This window comes from Chlorocebus sabaeus, chromosome 28 (assembly GCF_047675955.1).
Source record: "Chlorocebus sabaeus isolate Y175 chromosome 28, mChlSab1.0.hap1, whole genome shotgun sequence".
Classification (NCBI taxonomy): domain Eukaryota; kingdom Metazoa; phylum Chordata; class Mammalia; order Primates; family Cercopithecidae; genus Chlorocebus; species Chlorocebus sabaeus.
In genome coordinates this window covers 6,445,944-6,458,592 of record NC_132931.1, presented here as the reverse complement: position 1 = coordinate 6,458,592, position 12,649 = coordinate 6,445,944, and the positions used below count along the sequence as shown (strand labels likewise).

Sequence of the window (12,649 nt, the reverse complement as noted above, 5' to 3'; positions counted from 1 at the left end):
AGATAGCCCTTTCTCCATTCTATCAACTTTCTCTTATTCCAGTCCTCTTGACATCTTCTCTTTAGATGCCCTGGGAGCAAACCACTTCGAAGAGACTCCAGGGAGAAGGAAGACATCCATACTACATTGATTAATTGGCTTTAAATGAAAAACAACAAATCACTATCCTTAAAGTGAACTTACATAGATAATTCTTATCTTAACAACAACAGAAAAAGATTTACTTCTTTTCTCAGTCAAATGAAGACTGACTTCCTCATTTTCTCAAAGGGACCATGAGTTAAAAGTGATTTGAGCAAAGGATGGAAGCAAATATTTACTGATTTCCCACTCTGTGCCAGACATTGTGTTAGGCTCTTATGTAATCCCATCCCATGGGCTGTGTGTTTTTACCTCCAGTTTATGGGTGAGGAAACTGAGGCCCAGAGAGGTTCAAGGACTTGCCCTTGTTCATCCAGATAGTGATTGAGGGAGAAGGAATTAAGACTTTGCTGGGCTTGGCTCCAAAACAAAGTCTGTTTCCAGGCCCTTATGCTGTAGATCTCTGGGACAAGATGATCTACAGGGCAGACCTGGCAAAATAAATATGTTACATTGTAAACATCAGACAAGTCAGATATTTGTCAAAGCAAACAAATGCTAATGTGAGGTGAAACAGGAGAGATCCTCCTGTCTCTGGACCTCCGTACTACCCTTGAGTGAACAAAGTAATTATTGGTTGAGGCAAAATCATGGCATCTGTATAACTCATTAGCTTTTATTTGTTTAAAGTCTGATGGTGTATGACAAAAGAATTTGTTCCAGATGTCAAATCAGCACAAGAGAGCTTAACAGCCTGTGTTAGGGAAGCTCTAATGCAGAAGACTCAGGAGGCCGCCGAGGCATAAAGAGCAGCTGGTCAAAACCGGTAGAACCTCTCGGAGAGTCCCCACCTCTGGTCCAGGGAAATCTCCACATCCCACTCCCCAATCCACGTTCTGTCCCTCCTCAGCCATCAATTATCTGCCTATGACTCTGAATGTTAATGCTTTTTCCATTCTCTGAAGTTACAGTATTTAAAAGGGTTATTGAGACACATACTCTTTGGAGTTTGATGCTGGAAAAAGTCTTATCTGAAAAATATATATATACATGAGGACGGAGCTCTGATTTTTTTCTTGCCCAAATTCCTATCTAAGGGGTCTGGGGAGTCAGGCCCTACAAACCATAAATTCTCATCAGATGGGTTTTATTTAACCCTATATTTTGCGACTTACTTTCCAATCTGACCCTGGCATAACATTACGTGACAAAGAAGAAAGTCAAAATATTTTACCTCAAACTATGTTTCTTTGCCATATCTTGAAATGGCCCTGCAAAGCTGTCCTTTGTGGGCAAAAACTTGCATCTGTAAAGAATCTACTAACATAGCTAGATCGTTTTCTTCCAGGCCCTCACCATCCTAAAGACATTAACTAAGAGTCTAGCACCTTTTAACGATCTGAATAGGAAACACCTGTCATCAATTGTCTCTAAGGGCAGCCACTATAAGACTTCAAAAGAACCTTGGTCTCCACAATCTTTTACCTTAACCTGAACGTTTCTTTTCTATGGGTAACAGATCTTTAGACAAACTCAACCAATTGTCAACCAGAAAATGTTTAAATTTTCCTAAAGCCTGGAAGCCCCTGCTTTGAGTTGTCCCTGCTTCCTGAATGTATTCCTTAAACGTATTTGATTGATGTCTTATGCCTCCTAAAAATGTATAAAACCAAGCTGCACTCTGACCACGTTGGACACAGGTTCTCAGGACCTCCTGAGGGCTGTGTCGTGAGTCATAGTCACTCATATTTGGCTCAGATTAAATCTCTTCAAATATTTTACAGAGCTTAACTCTTTTCGATGACATACCTATGTCTATTTTTTTAATCGCATAAGTTAAATTACCAAATTCAATATGTTTTGCTCATTGCTTGTCAGAAAGCTCAGTGCCCAATTTCCTACTCAAGTGCGAAGTGCTGCATTGCCCAATTTCCTCATAAAATTATATGCTGTATTAGGGTTCCTCAGAGAAACAGGTTGTATATAATCTCTGCCACAGTTATCCGAACTTCGCTGTTGCAAAGGTTTTATTTTAAGAGTTACCACGGTTATCTGAACCTGGCTGTTGCAAAGAATTTATTCTAAGACCTAAACTCTCCATGTATATTTGGAGCACTATGCATTTTTATGCAAATAATTATATAATTATGAAAATTGATTTATGTGTTTATGGAGGCCAGGACATCCAATAATCTGTTATCTATAAGCTGGAGCACCAGGAAAGCTGATGGTATAACTTTCAGTCCAAGGCCAAAGGTCTGAGAACCAGGGCAGGGGTTAGGGGACAGGCTGGTGTAAGTCCTGGAGTCCAAAGACCCAAGAATCAGTAGCTCCAACATCCAAGGGCAGGAAAAGATGGATGTCCCAGCTCCAGAAAAGAAAAATTATTAGCCCTCCCTTAGCCTTTTTGTTCTATCTGGACCCCCAGTGGATTGGATGGTATTCACCCACATTACTCTTCTTTTTGAGATAGAGTTTTGCTCTTGTTGGCCAGGCTGGAGTGCAATGGCACGATCTCAGCTCACTGCAACCTCCACTTCCCGGGTTCAAGCAATTTCCCTGCCTCAACCTCCTGAGTAGCTGGGATTACAGGTGCATGCCACCACGCCCAGCAAATCTTTGTATTTTTAGTAGAGACGGGGTTTCACCATGCTGGCCAGGCTGGTCTTGAACTCCTGATGTCAGGTGATCCACCCGTCTTGACCTCTCAAAGTGCTGGGATTATAGGTGTGAGCCACCGCACTCGGCCTTCACCCACATTACTAAGAGCAGCTCTTCTTCACTCAGTCTACTGATTCAAATGCTAATCTCCTCCAGAAACACCCTCACAGACACCCCCAGAGATAACATTTTGCTAGTTGTCTGGGTATCCCTTAACCTAGTCAAGTTGACATATAAAATTAACTCTCACATACGCCCACCCTGTTATATGTCTTCTTTTATCACTATTTAAATTTTCCTTTATTATTTGTATGAATTGTTATTCCTTTTATCCCAGTTTATTATTTCCTTAGTAATTATGACCACCTGGCATATTATTTATTTGCAAATCAGTTTGTTATCTATCTCCCAACTTAAATGTAAAACCCTAAACTATAAAAATCCTGGAAGAAAACCTAGGCAATATCATCCTCGACCTAGGAATGGGCAAATATTTCATGACGAAGACATCAAAAGCAATCACAATGAAAACAAAAATTGACAAGTGGGATCTAATTAAACTAAAGAGCTTCTGTACAGCAAAAGAAACTATTAACATAGTAAACAGACAACCTACAGAATAGGAGACAATATTTGCAAACTACGTATCTGACAAAGATCTAATATCCAGCATCTATAAGGAATTTAAACAAACTTACAAGAGAAAAACAAACCATCCCATTGAAAAGTGGGCAAAGGACATGAATAGACATTTTTCAAAAGAAGACATACATGCAGCCAACAAGCATTTAAAAAAAGCTCAATATCACTGATCATTTGAGAAATGCAAATCAAAACCACAATGAGATACTATCTGACACCAATCAGATTATTAAAATGTAAAAAAAATAACAGATGCTGGCAAGGTTGTGGAGAAAAGGGAACACTTATACACTGTTGGTGGAAGTGTAAATTAGTTCAACAATTGTGGAAAGCAGTGTGGCGATTCCTCAAAGAGCTAAAGCAGAACCACCATTCAATTCAGCCATCCCATTACTGGGTATATACCCAGAGGAATATAGATCTTTCTACCATAAAGACACATGCACGTGAATGTTCATTGCAGTGCTATTCACAATGGCAAAGACATGGAATCAACCTAAATGCCCATCAATGACAAATTGGATAAAGAAAATGTGGTATATATACACCAGGGAATACTATGCAGCCATAAAAAAGAATAATATCATGTTATTTGCAGGAACATGGATGAAGCTGGAGGCCATTATCCAGGAACAGAAAACCAAGCACTGCATGTTCTCACTTGTAGGTAGGAGCTTAATGTTGAGAAATCATGAACACAAAGAGGAAAACAACCGACACTGGGGTCTCCCTGAGGGTAGCAGGTGAAAGGAGGGAGAAGAGTAGAAAAGATAGCTATTGGGTACTGAGCTTAATATCCAAGTGATGTAATAATCTGCACAACAAACCCTCAATACACGAGTTTACCCATGTAGCAAACTTTCACATGTACTCCCGAACCAAAAAAAAATTTTTTTAAAAAGATTTCCCATTAAAAGTATGCAAAGTGGAGACAACCATACACCTCACTTTCATAAGCCTTAGAGGTAAGAAAGGAAAGTCAAGAGGTGGGTAGTATTTGAGCAATCATAATCCTTTCCAATATTCCTCCTTGGGAGATTAGAAAACCATCCACGCGCAGTGGCTCATGCCTGTAATCCCAGCACTTTGGGAGGCTGAGGTGGGCAGATCACCTGAGGTCAAGAGATCATGACCATCCTGGCCAACATGGTGAAACTCTGTCTCTACTAAAGATACAAAAATTAGCTGGGTGTGGTGGTGTGTGCCTGTAGTCCCAGCTACTGAGGAGGCTGAGGCAGGAAAATCGCTTGGACCCGGGAGGCGGAGGTTGCAGTGAGCTGAGATTGTGCCACTGCACTCCAGTCTGGGCGACAGAGCAAGACTCCATCTCAAAAAAAGAAAAAAAAAAGGTCAGGTGTGGTGACTCAAACTTGTAATCCCAGCACTTTGGGAGGCCGAGGCTGGTGGATCACGAGGTCAGGAGATCGAGACCAACCTGGCTAACATGGTGAAACCCCATCTCTACTAAAAATGCAAAAAATTAGCCTGGCGTGGTGGTGGGCGCCTGTAGTCCCAGCTACTCGGGATGCTGAGGCAGGAGAATGGCGTGAACCCGGGAAGCGGAGTTTGCAGTGAGCCAAGATCGCGCCACTGCACTCCAGCCTGGGAGACAGAGCAAAACTCCGTCTTGGAAAAAAGAAAAGAAAAGAAAACCATCCATCCATTATTAAACCATTGTAACCTACACACATGCTTGATATCTGTGGCCGTAGAATGATGGTCATTACAGCTTTACTAGTTGCAGTTGCTCAGGATCCTCCTGTCTTTTTCTCCCATTACAGTTCATCTAGTTTCCTCCACCTTTATTTTAATTTTGTCCTTTTTTTTTTTTTTTTTTTTACTTTCACCATAGCTCTTCTTTGGACTTTGCATCCTTTCAGCTTGTTGACTTGATTTCCTTTGCTTGATGCTGTATTCTCTATGAAGAACTTAGGAGAGAAATTATCCATTCGACCATGCTTACTCTTGAGTGCTGCCTGTAAAACTCCTGCCTTTTTAAACCCAGGAATCCTCTGAGAAGGAAGCTTGATGTGTGTGCAGTATTCACAACCCTACCCGCATTGACCTGCACTCACGGAGTCCCTGGGAATCCGAACTTCCCAGTTCTCTCCTTTCTCTGCCTGGGTCCAGCATGGTTGGGTAGGCCCTGTGGCAGCTATTAAAGTGTTTCTGGTATTGGTGATAGTGCCATTCATCTGTCACCAGCTTTATGACTTGATTGTATGATTTCTGTCTTGTAATTTTTCTTCTTCCTCCGTAACCACCTTAATTTGGCCAAAACAAGAAGGGATATTCTATGAACTACATTCTCAGCCTATGAATAACTGATATAAGGGCACCCACATTTTTTCTATGAATAAATAGTTACCTATACTAAAGAAATTAAGACAAGTTTCCAAGACTAGGCTGAACAACCATTCTATGACGAACCCCTAGTTATTGTTTTCTGCTATTGACATGAGCCAAGACTTCAATTTTCTCCTCCCCTTGGGTTGGTACAGCTTCAGCCACCATTTCCAAAGCCCTCACTGGCACTTAGAATGTTTAATAGATCCTGTTTAAAACAAAACAACTTTCTCTAACTTTCCATAGTTACAGGGTGACATGATCCATCCATCACTAATATCAAATATGAAATATTGCCCTTGTTGTGTGACACATACAAGCATTGATCCTTCATTTTTGTACTTTGTTCTCCCTCATCTCTGAGGGCTGTCTTTCTGACAGGAATATGAGATCCTCAAAGACGGAAAATGTTTCTTAACATACTGCATTTTCAAATAACCTAGAGCAGTGCCTCTTACGTGGGGAGTGATTGATAAATATCTGTCATTGGAAATAGATATTCTACCTTATCTTATCTTATCTTATCTTATCTTATCTTATCTTATCTTATCTTATCTTATGGCAGAGTCTTGCTGTGCCACCCAGGCTGGAGTGCAGTGGCATGATCTCAGCTCACGGCAATCTCCGCCTCCTGAGTTCAAGTGATTCTCCTGCCTCAGCCTCCCTAGTAGCTGGGATTACAGGCGTGCGCCACCATGCCTAGCTAATTTTGTACTTTTAGTAGGGCAGGATTTTGCCATGTTGGTCAGGTTGGTCTCCAACTCCTGACCTCAAGTGACCCACCCGCCTTGGCCTCCCAAAGTGCTGGGATTACAGGCGTGAGTCACCGGGCCTGGCCAATATTCACTTTCAGATTCATTAATTATCTTTGTATCTTTTTGGAGCTTGGCACTAAACAGAAGAACGGGACACACATAATTTTATGATAAAGTGTTATCCTAAACTCTACTTGGGTCCACCCACCCAGTGCAGCAAAGCCATCAGGACTGGGCATCAGAATTGCAGCAAGAGAAAGTGAAGCATTTATTCGCAGGGTGCCGAGCAAGGAGACTAGGGCAGCTCATACTTAAGACCTGAACTCCTGCCTGGCTTGCAGGTAAGAAATTTTAAAGGCAAGGATAATTCAAAGATTATCTGATTTGCGATTGGTTAAGGAGGTAAAGTCTTGTCTAAAATTCTGTGGTCTGCAGCAAAGAATGCTAGCTCTGGTCCACAGTGTGACCCCTCCAGATCCCTCAAAAAGAAATTCAGGGGCAAAGGATGGTGGTTAAAGTTCAGTCCTCAGTTTCTCCTTATCTGACATCTATTTGATGGGGGTGTAGGTTTTTGAAAAACAACTCAGGGACACATGTTAAGATGTTTCTTTAGTTTCTATAGGCAACTAAACTCTAACTTCCTTGGCTATTGTTTTAAGCTACTATCTTCTTGCTTATCAAGTTGCTCACTTAATTTTTAAGGTTAGCTAGGTGCCTGGAATTTCCCTTGGGGAACTCAAGGTTTTCCTTTATTTTTATGGTTGGGAGTGAGGGGTGCCCAATGGCCCCCTAAGAGAGGATCTCTGCTCTGCCTTAAGTGGAACCCCTCTAAGCAGTCACCCCAAAATTCTAGAGCAGTGGTCCCCCATCGTTTTGGCACTATGGACTGGTTTTGTCAAAGACAATATTTCCACGAGGGGTAAGGATGGTTTGGGAATAATTCAAGTGCATTATGGTTACTGTGCACTTTATTTCTAGTATTAAAACATTGTAATTTGTAACAAAATAATTATACAACTCGCCATCATGTGGAATCAGTGGGAGCCGTAAGTTCATTTTCCTCCCATCTGGGGGTGATGGGAGACAGTGACAGATCATCAGGCATTAGATTCTCATAAGGAGCTCGCAACCTAGATCCCTCCTGTGCACAGTTCACAATAGGGTTCACGCTCCTGTGAGAATCTGATGTCACCGCTAATCTGACAGGAGGCAGGGCTCAGGCAGTAATGAGAGTGGTGTGGAGCAGCTGAAAATATAGATGAAGCTTCCCTTGCCTGCCATTCACTTCCTGCTGTACAGCCTGGTTCCTAACAGGCCATGGAGGACTGGTTGCAGTCTACGGCCCAGGGACTGGGGACCCCTATATTAGAGGATTCCATGGCTTTCAGTTTCAGTCTTGTTGGAGCTGCCTGCATTATTATATCTTCCCAGCCCAGGCATTCACTGATAGAAGAAGATGTTGCCCTCCAGCTAGGTCTGCTCAATACCTATTGTTGAACTGAAGTGGTTTGTGTAACTGACTTCCAGCCTGTCTCCATCAGCTCAAATGCTCACACACGTTTTCCAACCCTAGAGCCTTTTTATTTTCCCTTTCACACCTCCCCTGCTCCTCTTCAATTCTCCAAGCACAGTTATCTGAACTTGGCTGTTGCAAAGATTTTATTCTGTGTCTTCAGGATCTCTGTGCTGTTTCAATCAGTCTGAACTTCCTTTGTCCAAGGCTGACCCTCCCTGCTCTCCAACCCCTCCTCTGAATTCTCTTCCCTTAACTCCTTCCTTTGCCAATACTGTGCATTTCTCAGCCAGGTCAGACTAAGTGCTATATAGCACACAAGCCCCAAGACTCAGTGGCTCAAATCCAGATCACAGCCCATAAGTGTTCATGGTGTTGTCGATGGAAAGAGTCAAACTCTGAAATATTTGAAGAGATCTCTTCTGAGCCAATTATGACGGACCATTGGCCTCTTGACATAGTCCTCAGGAGATTCTCAGAACATGTCCCCAAGGTGACTGGGCCACAACTAGGTTTTTTTTTTTTGTATTTTGGGGAGATAAGGCATCAATCAATACACAGAAGACATACATTGATTCAGTCCAGAAAGGCTGAACAAATGGAGGTGGGGGCTTCTGAGTTGCAAGTGGATTCAAAGATTTTTGGATTGGCGGTTGGTTGAAAGAGTTATTGTCAACAGAAAGAAATGTCTGGGTTAAGGTTACAGTAAGGGGTTGTGGAGGCTGAAGTTTTAAGATGTAGAGGAAGCCTCCAGGTAGCAGGTTTCAGAGAGAATAGGTTGCAAATGTTTATCAGACTGAAAGGGCCTGTTTTATCAGTAATTCTAAAAGGGAGGAGGGTATAATGGGGTACAGCTGGCTCCCCCTTCCCATCATGCCCTGAACTAGTTTTTTCAGGTTAACTTTGGAATGCCCTTGTTGGAGAGGAGGGGTCCATTCAGGTGGTTCGGGGAAGACCTTAGAATTTTGTGTGTGTGTGTGTGTGTGTGTGTGTGTTTTCATTTACAGGGTCATTCAACGACCCACACTCTTCTATCCCCTAGCACCCCAGAGTTCCCTCCTGGATATTCTGCAGTTGGCTAGAGATCTGAGGGTTAGAGAGGTATGGAGTGTGCATCATACTGTTCAGATCCCATTGTTCAGAGCTCAGCCACAGGCACCTTCCGTTACAAGGGAAGCTGGGAGGATTGTCTTGCTCTGTGCCCCGGAGGAAAAGAAATTGAACACGGAGCAGTCTTTGCCACAATCAAATTCACAGGCTACATTGAACAATACTTTATACGCTTTTCTTTTTTTTTTGCAAATCCTGGGATTATTGTGTGGTTAGAGGGACTAGGCTACAGGAAAGAATGAGGTGCACTTAATATTGGAAAGTCAGTTACTTCACAGTTGTAGTGGGTTTATTAGCAGAGATTAACCAAAAGATTCAAGTCTTTTGATGATATTCATAGCATTATTTATGCTGTATCATGCACCGTTTTCTTTGCTTGTTTGTGCTTGTTTTTGTTTTGTTTTTCAAGAAGGAGTCTTGCTCTGTTGCCCAGGCTGGGGTGCAGTGGTGCCTTCTCGGCTCACTGCAACCTCCACTTCCTGGGTTCAAGTGATTCTCCTGCCCCAGCCTCCCAAGTAACTGTGATTACAGGCACGCACCACCCCCTCCCCCCGGCTAATTTTTGTAGTTTTAGTAGAGATAGGGTTTCACCATGTTGGCCAGGCTGGTCTTGAACTCCTGACCTCAGGTGATCCACCCGCCTTGGCCTCCCAAAGTGCTGGAATTACAGGCATGAGCTACCATGCCCAGCCCCTGCACTGTTTTCTAGGCACTTAAATATTATTCACGTCCCAACAGTTCTGTGAGATAGGTACTACTATTGTTCCCATTTTACAGATGAGCAAACCAAGAAAGAGAGAAATAGGTAACTTTCTCAACATCAAACAGCTAATAAATGGCAGAGCTAAGATTTGAACGCAGTCGGTCTGCTTGCCTAGGATCTATGAATATGGCAATTGTGCCTATTCACAACTGGGATGTTCTGCCCTAAAATGGGATGTAGTTAGCCAAGGCATTTTCTTGGAGGCTAAAATATATGTGTGAAGATGTGAGTGTCCCATCCGCAAGCACTGAGATATGCTATATTTTTACAGCCCACATGTAGGAGGAGCCCGTTCTCCTACTTTTCCATCTCTTTATTTTTAAAATTTATATTATTTATATTTTGAAAATAGAGATGGAGTCTCGTTGTGTGGCTCAGGCTGGTCTCGAACTCCTGGGCTCAAGTGATTCTCCCATCTCGGCCTCTCAAAGTGCTGGCATTACAGGCGTGAGCCTTTAATTAATTTCATTTAATTGAGATGAAAGGTGCTTAGCCTTTTCAACCTTTTTGTCACACAAATGGTTACAAAGGACACATGTTGTTTAGCAGTTTGCCTTTTAAATTATATCCGTTGACCCTGAGGGCTATCAAAGAGGAATCAGAATGCGTCACCTTCCAATTTCTGTGCTTCTTCTCCATCTCAGCATTTCAACAATAAGAGATGTTTAATGAGCACCTACTATGTGCCAGGCATTTTTTTTTGGGTACCAAGGATTGGAGAAGGTGAAGGCAACCTGACAACTAAATGCAATGCATGCTCCTGGATGGCATTTTGGATCCTCAAGGAAAAGAGGCATCATGGAGCAATAAACCAAGCATATCAAGTGCCTACCCCTGTGCTGCTGATAGGTAATTACCTAGTATGATGTCAGCTGCTTATGAGTGTCTCAAAGAAAACAGATAGCCAGTGGTATCCTTTCCTAAGGATGTTTAGGCTAAGACATGAATGGCACAAGACAATACGCCCTTTTAAAATGTGGGGTGAGAGGTTGGGTGTGGCGGCTCACACTTGTAATCCTAGCACTTTGGGAGGCCAAGGCAGGAGGATCGCTTGAGGCCAGGGGTTTGAGACCAGCCTGGGGTAACACAGGGAGACCCCATCTCTACAAAAAAATAAATAAATAAAAAATTTATCCAGATGTGTGGTAAATGCCTATAGTTCCAGCTACTTGAGGGGCTGAGGTGTGAGGATCACCGGACCCAGGGAGGTTGAGGCGGCAGTGAGTCATGATTGCCCCAGTACACTTTAGATTGGGTGACAGAGCAAGACTCTGTATTAAAAACATGTGGGGTGAGTTAATTCAGGAAGGTGGAATAGCGTGTTCAGAAACTCTGAGCCAACAACTTCTTCTCTGTTGATAATTATACCATTTTCTTTTTCTTTACATTTTCCACTTTTTTTTTTAATGTGTGTGAGATAGTCTTACTCTGTTGCCTAGGCTGGAGTGCAGTGGCATGATCTTGGCTCACTGCAACCTCCACTTCCTGGGTTCAAGTGATTCCCCTGCCTCAGCCTCCCGAGTAGCTGTGATTATAGGCATGCACCACCACTCCCAGCTAATTTTTGTAGTTCTAGTAGAGATAGGGTTTCACCATGTTGGCCAGGCTGGTCTCGAACTCCTGACCTCAGGTAATCCACCCGCCTTGGCCTCCCAAAATGCTGGGATTACAGGTGTGAGCCACTGCGCCCAGCCCATTTTTCACATTTTTAACATTTATATTCTGCTATTTAAATATGCTGTATTTTGAAGTTATTACAAATGTATAGAAGAGTTATAAGTACAGTTCAAGTTATTTCCATATCTGTTTCATCCCTATTTCCCAGTCATTACCATCTTATTGCATTTTTACATATCTTCCTCCCTCTGTTGTCCCCACTCTCCCTCCCTTGCTATTATTTTCTCTCTTTTCGCGCGCGCGCGCGCACACACACACACACACACACACACACACACATATCTTTTCCTTCACCACTTGAGAGCTAGCTGTGGGAACAGTATACCTTCACTTGTAAATACTCTCGTGTGCATTCCCTGAAACAAAGATCTCTCATTATGCAAGCTTCCAAGTCAAGTAGTCGACATTTTCACAACGCTCCCATCCAAACCATTTAGAGCCCATTCAAATTTTACCAACTCTCTCAGTGATGTCTCTTTTTCCCTTGGGGTCCAAGATGCCATCCAGGAAAATGTATTGCATCTATTCTATTTGTCATGTCTCCTAGTGTCCCCCAACCTGGACGAATTCCTTAATCTTTTTTGTCACTTATGTCCCCAACAATTTTAAAGAATACAAGCCTCCTATGCTGTGGGATGACGCTGAGTGCGGGTCCATCTGATGTCTCTCTGTGACTAGACTCAGATCATGGATTCCTGCTAGGATGTCACTGACATAATACTGTGTTTTTCTCTGCATCAGGAGTGCACGACATCAGCCGGGCGTGGTGGCTCATGCCTGTAATCCCAGCACTTTGGGAGGCCGAAGCGGGTGGATCACCTGAGGTCAGGAGTTCGAGACCAGCCTGGCCAACATGGTGAAACCCCATCTCTACTAAAAATACAAAAATTAGCCAGGCGTGGTGGCGCACTCCTGTAATTCCAGCTACTAGGGAGGCTTAGGCAGGAGAATTGCTTGAGCCCGGGAGGTGGAGGTTGCAGTGAGCCAAGATCATGCCACTGTACTCCAGCCTGGCTGACAGAGCAAGAATCTGTCTCACAACAACAACAACAACAACAACAACAACAACAACAAAAAAGGTGCACGATGTCAATCTGTACC

At 43.0% G+C, this 12,649-nt stretch overlaps 1 long non-coding RNA gene across 1 annotated transcript in view; it reads right to left on the bottom strand.

The window, feature by feature from the left end:
* The window catches only part of LOC140710593 (uncharacterized), a 148,040-nt gene that overhangs the window by 116,599 nt on the left and 18,792 nt on the right, over positions 1–12,649 (bottom strand). The window contains exon 2 of the long non-coding RNA XR_012091664.1: positions 394–572. This is a non-coding gene — a long non-coding RNA (uncharacterized lncRNA). The remainder of the gene's footprint in view (positions 1–393; positions 573–12,649) is intronic.